Source organism: Palaemon carinicauda, chromosome 23 (assembly GCF_036898095.1).
Source record: "Palaemon carinicauda isolate YSFRI2023 chromosome 23, ASM3689809v2, whole genome shotgun sequence".
Classification (NCBI taxonomy): domain Eukaryota; kingdom Metazoa; phylum Arthropoda; class Malacostraca; order Decapoda; family Palaemonidae; genus Palaemon; species Palaemon carinicauda.
Window position 1 is genome coordinate 61,237,299 of NC_090747.1, and position 11,607 is coordinate 61,248,905.

Consider the following 11,607-nt stretch of genomic DNA (forward strand, 5'->3'; position numbering starts at 1 on the left):
CACCCTCAGTCGAACTACGTTTCCGCATGGATGGAGGCGCTTTCAACCTCGCTAGACTCCGCGCCAGAACCAAGACCACCTTGTGTGCAGTGCGAGAACTGCAGTATGCTGACGACAATGCCACCCCAGGTCAGACGGCAGAGGACCTGCAGTCGTTAGCTGATGCATACAACTCTGCTTACGAACGTTTTGGGATGCAAGTCAACTCAGACAAAACCAAGACCCTCGTCCAACATCCACCAGGACTGATGCTCCCCAACTTCAATACCACAGTGAATGACCAACCGTTAGAACAGGTGGACCAGTTCTCCTACCTAGGGAGCATCCTAACATCAGCTCCCACAAGCAAAAAGGACGTGGAGAACAGGATCAGGGCAGCCCACTCCGCCTTTGGCCGACTCAACTGCCGCGTATTTAACAACCACGCACTGACAATGACCACCAAAATAATGGTGTTCAGGGCAGTAGTCCTCTCCACGCTCCTGTATGCATGTGAAACATGGACGCTATATAGAAACGATCTTAAAAACCTAGAACGCTTCCAACAAATGAAACTGAGGCAGATCTTGAAAATCCCCTGGGAGAGCCACACCACCAACATTGAAGTCTTAGAACGTGCCTCGCTGACCAGCGTGGAGGCCACCATCATCCACCACCGCCTCCGCTGGATAGGACACGTGCATAGGATGGATCCATCTAGGCTCCCAAAGAAAATATTCTACGGAGAACTGACCCAGGGCACCAGACCACGAGGAGCCCCGAAAATGCGCTATAAAGATCAACTAAAGCGCACCCTGGCTCTAACTGACATCGATCCTTCCTCATGGGAAGAAACAGCCAGGGACAGGAAAACCTGGAGGAGTACAGTACACCATGGCACCGTGGGCTTCGAGGAGAGGAGGAGACAAAATGAGGAGGCTAGGAGGAGAAGAAGGAGAGAGCGATTAGAACAGCCCCGCCCACCACCTACCCTCCCTTGTGAACACTGTCCGCGACTCTTCCACCACAGACTAGGACTTAACAGCCACATCAGGCATAAGCACCCACCCCACAGATAGGAGGCTGATGGCTAACGACAGAACCCAATACTCGGACACGAGTGGGCGCCGACGACGAGATGCAGTTAATTCTCCTGTGCAGTGGACACAAAAAAATATTTAGATTAAAGACAGGCTCCACAAGGCACCAGAAGAGTTGGAAGACACAGGCCTACAAGGCTGAGCGCTATGAAGCCTGAAGTAGGAGATGATGAATGAAGAAGTATCGATTTAAAAGCTCGAAATAGAGATGAATGGCGGAATCTAATCAAGCCACTTTGCGTCAATAGGCGTAGGAGGAGATGATGACGAGCATAGAACGGACCCACCTTCCACTGAAGTTATCATCCATGGACGGTGGTTTTAAGAGGAGAGACTCAAATGTACAACAAAAAATGCTTGGATTTATATGAGATAGTTCCCAAGTTAGGGCTTCACCTACTTTTAACCTCAGCAGTAGTAAATAGATGCCTTCCTTTATTATCATATTAGCCAAGCTACAACTCTAGTAGGAAAAGCAGAATGCTACGAGCCCATAGGCCCCAACAGGGAAAGCAGCCCAGGAAGAAGTAATGAATAAAAAAAAAAGGACAAAATGGACCGCGGGAGATTCTTGAAGATGAAAATAACATCACGAATAGCATTAGCAAGAAGAATTGAGAAAGGACATCAGCAGCATAAACATGTGACATTAGAAACAGCAAAACATCAATAAAATGAAGGATATATATATAAATGATTTAATTTAATAATGTTATTGTTCTTAAACTTCTCTTGTAGTTTATTTCCTTTCCTCACTAGGCTATTTTCCCTGAAGGGGCTCTTGTGTTGGCAGCTTGTATAAAAAGACTACAAAAGTCTGTAAGAGGTTGAGAATGATTCTTCAATTTGATATAAAGGATGATAACCATGTTGGATCGGCACAGGGAACACAGAAGACGGACTACTGGCAGCGAGACGAATGCAGAAAGAACACTCGGGAGAAGACTGGACGGGAGGGAGTCCAGAGCTGGAGTCTAGGGGCGCTGGCTGCCCCACTTCAGTATACTGTACACTAAACGGGAAACCACTCGGGACCTGGAAAAATTTTCTTATACCATCCATACAAAAAAGGCACTAGAGTTTTACACTTGTTTAAAAGTAAAAATTGTCTAGTACAGTGGCAACATGTCTGCCTGGCATTCGCATGGCAGCAGATCGATCTCCACGCGCTACCGTGAGTTTAAGCTGTTTGCTGGCGGAGGCCACAGATGTGGTAGGGCAGCACAGTGGGGGGATGGGCTTGCTTGGCTGATGTTCTGGTGAGCATCTATTCTGATGGAACTGGAACTGAAATCAGACAACTTAACCTTACTATATAATTCCCTAATCTATGGTGACATACTGATAAAATGAAAGACATTAATAAAAAAGTGTTTTTATTGAAACAATCGCTGTACAACAGAATAACGATAACAAAAGACACTTACAAATCCGTACAATGCGCACACATCTTTGGCTTTATAATCAAAATAGAGATGTCTTTACAATTATTTAAGTGATCTTAAATATATTCTTATAATACAAAATTAGATTATATAACTTGTGTGATAATCCTGTATCATGTTTTATATGGAATGACTAGTTTGTGACCATATAAGACGTAGAGGTTTATGTGACCAGAGCTTAAGTGTTCACGATTCTTTGATTAGGTAAGTTGGATACAGTACCACGTCACTGGAAGAGAAAATGTCAGTTCCACAGAATAAAGTGACATATTTAGTATCTTAACCTGAATAAAATCAATCTATTCAGCATAATGAAGTACGATATTTTTTCTGCTCCAGTGGATGGCATCTAAAAAAAAAAATTAACAATGACATAAAAATTAAAAGCTGGTATGATTGTAACAATTCCAGTTTATAAAAAAAAAAGAAGATACAACCTCTCGGTAAATATTCTGAGCTTTACTTAATCAAAAGAATTAACAAAGTACCTTTTTAGAAGGCGTCTTTATCTTTTTATGTCCAATAAAAAAAGTACCCCCCTTTTACAAAGTATGTAAGTTTGATGTCGCACGATTCGTGACTTATCTGGTAAGAATGCATCCACTCGTGAAATAGCTGCACGTTGCACATCATAGAGGTTTCGTAAAGGCATTTATGAACGTGACGCAGTTCCGATAGGCCCTACTGATTCCTCCGGTCGCCTTAGTGGCCATGCTTCATTTTCTGTGTTTAAAGGCTGGGAGGAATGAAGAGAAGAAAAGTCCCCTTTTGTTCTTTTTGTTATGTCATCTACCCCCCAAAATTAGGAGGAAATACATTGGTATTTATAATAATATTTATGAATTATCAAAAGCTCCCTTAAGTGCAGTTGATTTGTATCGTATTGGCTCTCATCACAGAAGGCAAAACGGTTACGTACTGCAAATGTTTTGCAAACGCCAAATATCTCGGTTGTTGGAAGTCAATCCTTACGTGCTGCAAGTGTTTTGCGTTAGCCGAGTCTCACAATACCTGAATCCTAAGTATTGTCAAAGGCCAGATCTCAGAATCTCACTCTTCAAAACCTTCAAAAGCAATGGTTGGCGGAGCAAGCTTCAGCGCAAAATCTTGAACACCAAATATCTTGGTTGTTGGAAGTAGATCCCGGAGACCCATGTCCAAAGGACTTGATGCTGGCACCCACTGATTCACTGCCTGACCTGCTTCCTTCTCTGGGAGCAGACAATTCCTCCAAGAATTGAAGTCTGGATCCGCCGGAGCTTATGGAATTCACCCGACGAATACCCTCCAGCTAAGTGTCGTCTAAGCCAGCCTGAAATAAAGAAATATGAAATTATAGAATCAGTGCTACTATACTGTGATTCCTACCATCAGGATTCTACTATAGTGTGATTCCTACCCAATTTTTGGGATATGAGGTGATTCCTACCAAAGGAGGGTAGATAAAACATACTTCTTGACACTATTTTAACCCTTTTACCCCCAATGGACATACTGGTACGTTTAACAAAACTCGTCCCTTTACCCCCATGGACGTACCAGTACGTCTTTGCAAAAAACTGCTATTTACATTTTTTTGCATATTTTTGATAACTATGAGAATCTTCAAGCATTTTCCAAAATAATTAGACCAACCTGACCTCTCGATGACCAAAATTAAGGCTGTTAACGCAATCTAAAAAAAATATATTGCAAAATGTGCTTGAAAAAAAAAATGCCAGGGGGTTAAGGGTTAGAAAGTTCCAAATAGCTTGGGGGTAACAGGGTTAATCTATTATATTCTATAAAACATGCTGAAAAATCCATAAAACGCACTGTAGGTTAAGTTAGGTAAATTGGTCGTTTTGTTTACACTGATTGCTTGTTTAGTTGGTTTGGTAAGGCTTAATTGAGGTGTTACTCTTGTAATAACACCTTGGAAGGGGAATATTACATTATTGAGTTGTTTTCTTGGTATGAATCACCCTATAGTAGATTTGAATCCCCATATTGCGGTAGGAACAGAAAATGACGGTAGGAATCACGCTATAGTAGCACCGTAGAATCTCTTTAAAGCAAATATCAAAATGAATATTAATCAAAAGTTCAAACTTGCAGCAAATATTCTTATGTTGAACAAACTGACATAAGATTCTTTTTATAGTTCAGATATAAAAATGTTTTAAAATATTTCCTTTTAATTGTTTACTACTTGTCTTGTAGTCTATTTATTTCCTTATTTCCTTCACTGGGCTATTTTTTCCTTGTTGGAGCAATTGGGCTTATAGCATCCTGCTTTTCCAACTAGGGTTGTATTTTAAAAAGTAGTAGTAATAATAGTAATAATTATAAAAGTATTTGTAAGAAGAAATGCCACTTTTATAATTATTATTAGTCAAGGTACAAACGCAATTGGGAAAGCAGAATGTTACTAGCACGACTTCAACTGGGAAGGCAACCACTGCGGAAAGGAAATAAGAGAAAGAACAAGTAAATCATTGATGAAAAATAAAATATTTATATATACATAAAGAGCAGTAACCTCGTTAAATAAGTTATATATAAACTATAAAAGTTGATAATCAACCCGTTCAACAGAGAAGCATTTGCAACAGTTTTTAACTTATGAAGATCCTCAGATTCAAATACCAGATTAAGAGGATCATTTTCGAATAAAGTCACTGTGAAGTAACGACCCTTATTATAGAAAAGGCAAGACTATTTGAATTAACTGCATACTTTTTTTTGTTTGAATTAACTGCGTACTTTGTTTGAATGAACTGCATACTCTTTTTGAATTAACTGCGTACTTTGTTTGAATGAACTGCGTACTTTGTTTGAATTAACTGCGTACTCTACTTTAATTAACTGCGTACTTAGTACCACATGCTGGATGATAAAGTCTGGGAAGATCTGATCACAAATGATTGTCAGAATTATGAGAAATATATCAATAAGCACAAAGAACTAACTGAACGACAGTGTCAGAGAGTAATATCCAAATCAGTAATAAGGATTTTAATACATAACAAATTTTGTCCAACAAATTAAAGGAAGGATGCTCAAAATATTTCTCTCAATATTGCATAACATAACTTACAGCATTCATTGCTACTACACAACTCTTCATCATATTATGATCATCATCATCACAGTATTATGTAGTTTAACCTAACCAGTGAGTTTAGAGATCCATCTCTCACAGGGCTACACCAAAGCATTGGCTTTGGCATTAGGCTTTGAATTTGATTGAATAAACTGTAATTTTAAGAACATTACCAAGTTGAACTATATTAAAATATTAATCTAATTATCTGATTCTCAGTTTTGTCTCTTTTGTAATTATTTAATTTTAACTTTATAACCTGGCAGCAATGAATGCCAACGTCGGTCATTCCCTTGTCATGATGCAAACAAACTCGGACCATAGGTAGTAGGTTGGCCAGGACACCAACCACCCGTTGAGATATTACCGCTAGAGAGTTATGGGGTCTTTTGACTGTACAGATAGTACTACATTGGATCCTTCTCTCTATTTACGGCTCATTTTCCATTTGCCTACACACACACACCGAATAGTCTGGCCTATTCTTTAAATATTCTCTCCTCATGAGTTTATACACCTGAACACACAAGAGATTACTAAACAATTCTTCTTCCCTCAAGGGGTTACTGCACTCTAATTGTTCTGTGGCTACTTTCCTCTTGGTCAGGGTAGAAGAGACTCTTTAGCTATGGTCAGCAGCCCTTCTATTGTTCTCTAGTCTTTGGTAGTGCCATAGCCTTGGTTTGTTAAAGTTCTTGTATTCTATATAATAGATATTTATTTTAATCTTGTTGCTCTTCTTAAAATATTTTATTTTTCTTTGTTTCCTTTCCTCACTGAGCTATTTTTTCTGTTGGAGCCTCCGGGCCTACAGCATCCTGCTTTTCCAACTAGGGTTGTAGCTTAGCTAGTAATAATTATAATTATTATAACAATAATAATAATAATAATAATAATAATAATAATAATTAGAAAAGAATACAACCAAAAACAAACTTAAAAAACTATTGAAGATTCTGATTATTATTATTATTATTATTTACTTTAAAACCATAGTTGGAAAAGCATGATGCTATAAGCCCAAGGGTTTCAACAGAGAAAAAAGCCCAGTGAGGAAAGAAAATCAGAAAATAAACTACAAGAGAATGAATCTTTCATATGTAAACTATAAAAACTTCAAAATAAAGAAAGGAAATGATAGAAAAGTGTACCCGAGTATACCCTCAAACAAGAGAACTCTACCCCAAGACAGTGGAAGGCTATGGTACAGAGGCTATGCCACTACCCAAGACTAGAGAACAATAGTTTGATTTTGGAGTGTCCTTCTAGAAGAGTTGCTTACAATAGCTAAAGAGTCTCTTCTATCCTTACCAAGAGGAAAGTACCCACTGAACAATTACAGTGCAGTAGTTAACCCCTTGAGCAAAGGAGAACTATTTGCTTATCTCAGTGTTGTCAGATGTATAAACTCAAGAGGAGAACATGTAAAGAATTGGCCAGACTATTCGGTGTATGTGTAGGCAAAGGGAAAATAAGCCGTAACCAGAGAGAGAGGAATCCAATGTATTTCCATCTAGCCAGTCAAAGGATCCAATAACTCTCTAGTGGTAGTAGCTCAACAGGTGGCTGGTGCACTGGCCAACCTTAATTGTTTTAATGTCAAAGATTGACATTTTCTCATTAAAAAAGTGCAATTAATTTTGTACCTGTTGATTGCCCGAAGTCTCAGCAGCTTGCTCTTCTTCCGTCTGATCATCTTGAGCATTTCCAGTGCACAGCACACAGGACGACCCTTCCCCTCCACACTGCGCATGATAGCTGTGAAACCAAAAAATACAAACTTACAAACATTTGGGTATACAAACACAAATCCAATTGAATTCTTGAATCTCAGATATATCAAAAGCTCAAAATAAATACAGCACTGTAATAATAAATTATTATATACAGTAATTTAATATAGTAAGCATGACAACATTTGCAATATGAAACAGAACTATTTGTTGACTTTTTCAAGTTAGGTAAAACCTAAGACAAAATTTAACAAAATTCAACTTAAAACAGCTTTTTGGAACCTATTAAGTTAGTAAGTTGAGGACTTTCTACATCTTTATTCAAAGACAGTAGAGGAAAGACTGGAAAGGTTCTCTACAAAAAAAAAAAAAAAAAAAAAAAAAACATGTACGCATTAACTCTCCAATTAGCGCCATCTATTGACAACTCGGCCAACAAAAATCTACTGAAAACCCCTTCGGACATATCACAAATATCTATGGAATTTAAACCCTTGACAGTTGTACTCTGCTGTAGGTATTGTATTCTATAAAATACGTATTTTTTAAATAAAAATGACAAATTCGAAGATAATTTGTATTTTTCCTAACCATACAAACCTTAGCTACCGTATATTTCCGCGTATAAGACGACCCTGTATTCCAAAATTTAACCATTAAAAATGGGGGGTCGTCTTATACTACCGTTATAAAAATGACACCTTCAATTCTATGTCCGGTTTATCACTAGGCTAGCCTAGGTTGAGGTGCGATAACCACCGACACACATGAAATGATTTACATTAATATATAAATGTATGATAAAAGTAATAAAACCATTTTACCCTTATATTTTATTGGCATATCTACAAAAATGGCATAAATAATAAATTCGAGTAATAATTTCATATCTGATACCAACTTTAACCATACGAGCACAGCTGAGAAAATGTAAACATCGAGTATTGGTTGCGTTGTTAGCAGCTTTTTCTCTCGCTAACCTTTCAGTAATTTTAGTGATAGTGTTAATTACGATAGTAATAACATATTGGATATCATAATACTTATTTATTTAAAAATGATTATTATATTTAGCTACAAATAAAAAATTTTAGATTAAAAATGGTACAACCTTTATTTCTCAATAAAAACGACGGCACATCACAGTATTCCATTTAAAACTTAAAAAATTGTAAAACTTTATTTTCAATTAATATTAAACATCAAACCCAAAAAACTCGTCACAGTCATCACTGTCGGTTTCGAACAGCTGCTCGAACATATCAGGCGATTCATCACAAATACCATCATCATATGGATTCCAGTCCGGTTCCGGTGATTCGACTTCGGCTTCGTCGTCGCTCTCGTACACTAAATTGTCTTCACTCCCATCCAGGGCATTTGAGATCCCGCATTTTTTAAAAGATTTTATAACAGTTTCCACCTTTACATTATCCCATGCTTTTATCACAAATTCGCAAAGCACATCAAGTGAGGCACTACGCATAGCTCCACCTTTCGTAAAAGACTTTTCGCCAGTCATCATCCACTCATTCCAAAGTTCCCTCACATAATCTTTAAATGGCTTGTTTAAGCTTACATCAAGTGGCTGTAGTACAGAAGTTAAACCCCCTGGAATAACAGCAATATCAGTATTGCTTCGCGCTAACCGAGTTTTAGAATTCGGTGTTAAATGACTCCTAAACATATCCCATACCAACAAGCTGCGTTCGTTTCGCATGCGACCTGGTCGTCTGTTCCAAATATTCTCAATCCATAATTTTACACCAGTCTCATCTATCCAACCTTTCTCATGAAAATGAACAAAAACACCTGGAGGAAAACTTATTTTAGGTTTTGTTTTACGTTTGAAAATAACCATAGGCTTCAATTTTGTACCATCAGCCATACAGGATAATACCACCGTAAATCTTGTCTTCTCGTGTCCCGTACTTTTAACGTGTACTGTTTTGACTCCTTTCAAATCCACCGTTTTGTTACCAAGCATGTCAAAATTTAATGGAGTTTCGTCCATATTTCCAATAAGTGACAATGGAAATTGATGCTTTTTCCTTAACTGAATGATGAATTGGTGAAAACTGGTTACTTTGTGATCGAGATCTCTCGGGAGTTTCTGGGCGATTTTTGTTTTTTCTCGTATAACTAAATTTTTCCTATTCATGAAACGGTTACACCATCCCACTGTCGCTTTGAAATCTTTACTTTCTTCTTTGTTTGACTTGGCCCATTTCAAAGCATGTGATCTTATTTTATTTCTGGTTATAATGTAGCCATCTTTTCTCTGCTGGGTTACCCATTCCGCAATGTCGTCTTCCAGTTTCGGCCAGGAAGTGGTTCCACTTCTCATTGCACATTTTTTGGCAGGCATTTTCCTTAGATCATCCTCCTCCTTTCTCCATTCTCGTACCATCTTCTCAGTTACATCGAACTTTCTTGGAGCAGCACAGTTGTTCGAGTCCTTGGCAACTTGTATAACTTTTAATTTGAAACTTGCTTCATATTTCCTTCTCTTTGCTGGAGGTTCCATGCTTGATATGGGTACAAATTAGAAAAAAAAAATTGGCTGGTTTGGATAGAAGTTACAAACAAACTGAATAATAAAGTATTTAGTGGAAAACTTTTTATCGTAGGCTAACTGTTTGGAATATTGTAACGATTGTACCGTTAAGATTGTTGTCATTACAGTTTTGTTTATAGCGGTATTTTGTTATTGCAAACGGCCATTAATACATCAGGTTTCTAATTGTTTAGAACAGTTAGGTTTCTAATTGTTTAGAACAGTTAAGTCATACAAACACCATAATAGGTCATTATCGTATTGTTGGCGGTTGTTTTGAGAAAGAAGAAGAATCGGTAAAAGAAGAAGAAAAAGAGGAGGAACGGGCATTTAGTACGCAAGCAGCTGATAAGCGTAAACAAAACAATGCAGGGTAGGTGACGTGTGTTCTAGGAAAACAATGATAAAGGATTTACGGTACTTTATTATTTCAATGATTTTGAATTTATAAGGCTACAATAATATCATCCTCTTTACATAACCAGTGAACCCTCGCTACTTCGCGGTTCGACAATCGCGGATTCACCACTTCGCGGGGTTTTCCCATAACCCATATATATATACATATCGCAGATTTTCCGGAAAATTCGAAAATACCGCGAAATCTGAAGACCCCCAAATACGATATTTTGTTACCTGTAATTCCATTAATACTGTAATTAGTAATATCTGCTCTTACTGATTGTTCATTGCATTACATATGATACATAATTCAGCACAGAAAGAAATAAAACACGAAAAGAGAATGTGATCATACGATAATTCAGTACGTAGTAAAATTAAATCGAACATGAAACGCAAATCAGATGCAGTCATACCATATTAGAATGGTGTGTACTGTAATGGATGTGCTTCTTTTCCATGAATCTTTTGTATGTATACGTACGTAGTACAGTACTGCATCCAATAATATTCTTTGTTGCAAAAATCACATTTCGAATAAGCGTACGAGAGAGAGAGAGAGAGAGAGAGAGAGAGAGAGAGAGAGAGAGAGAGAGAGGCGTAAAATAGCGTACGTAAATTTTTATTATTATTGTTATTATTATTATTATTGTTGTTGTTGTTAATAAAATTATTATTGTTATTATTATTATCATTATTATTATTATTATTACTGTACAGTATTATTATCATTATTTATTATTATTACGGTATTGTACTTAATCTACGTACGTTCAGTATGCGCGGGGCATCTTCTATGAGTAACCAACGCATCATAGTACTGTAAGACGGGTTGTGATTGGTTCAAGCGCTGATAGATGACGAATCAGAACTCAAGTTTTGTTATCTAGCCTGTGATTGGTGTTTTGCCCGCATCTTCTACCCGCAGCATCAAAGTTCTCGCGGGGCTGGATCGTTCACTTTCTCTTACCGCGTATCGCTGAGTAGACGTTCTTAAGTTTGTGAAGTTTAATCTGTGCTGTGTGCGACCTTTTTAAGTTGAACTTTTTGTTACAGTACTGTACGTAAATCCTACTGTAATGGCTCCCAAGCGTTCTGCTTCTCTTAAGGCTGGTAGTGAGCCTAAACGCCACCGAAGGATGATGACGATAGCTGAGAAGGTTACGCTTCTCGACATGTTAAAAGATGGTAGAAGTTACGCGGCCGCCGGCCGCCATTTTGGCATCAACGAATCCACCGTTCGCTATATCAAAAAGGACGAGGCGAACATTAGAAAGACGGCTGCAATCACCTTTAGCAGATCAGC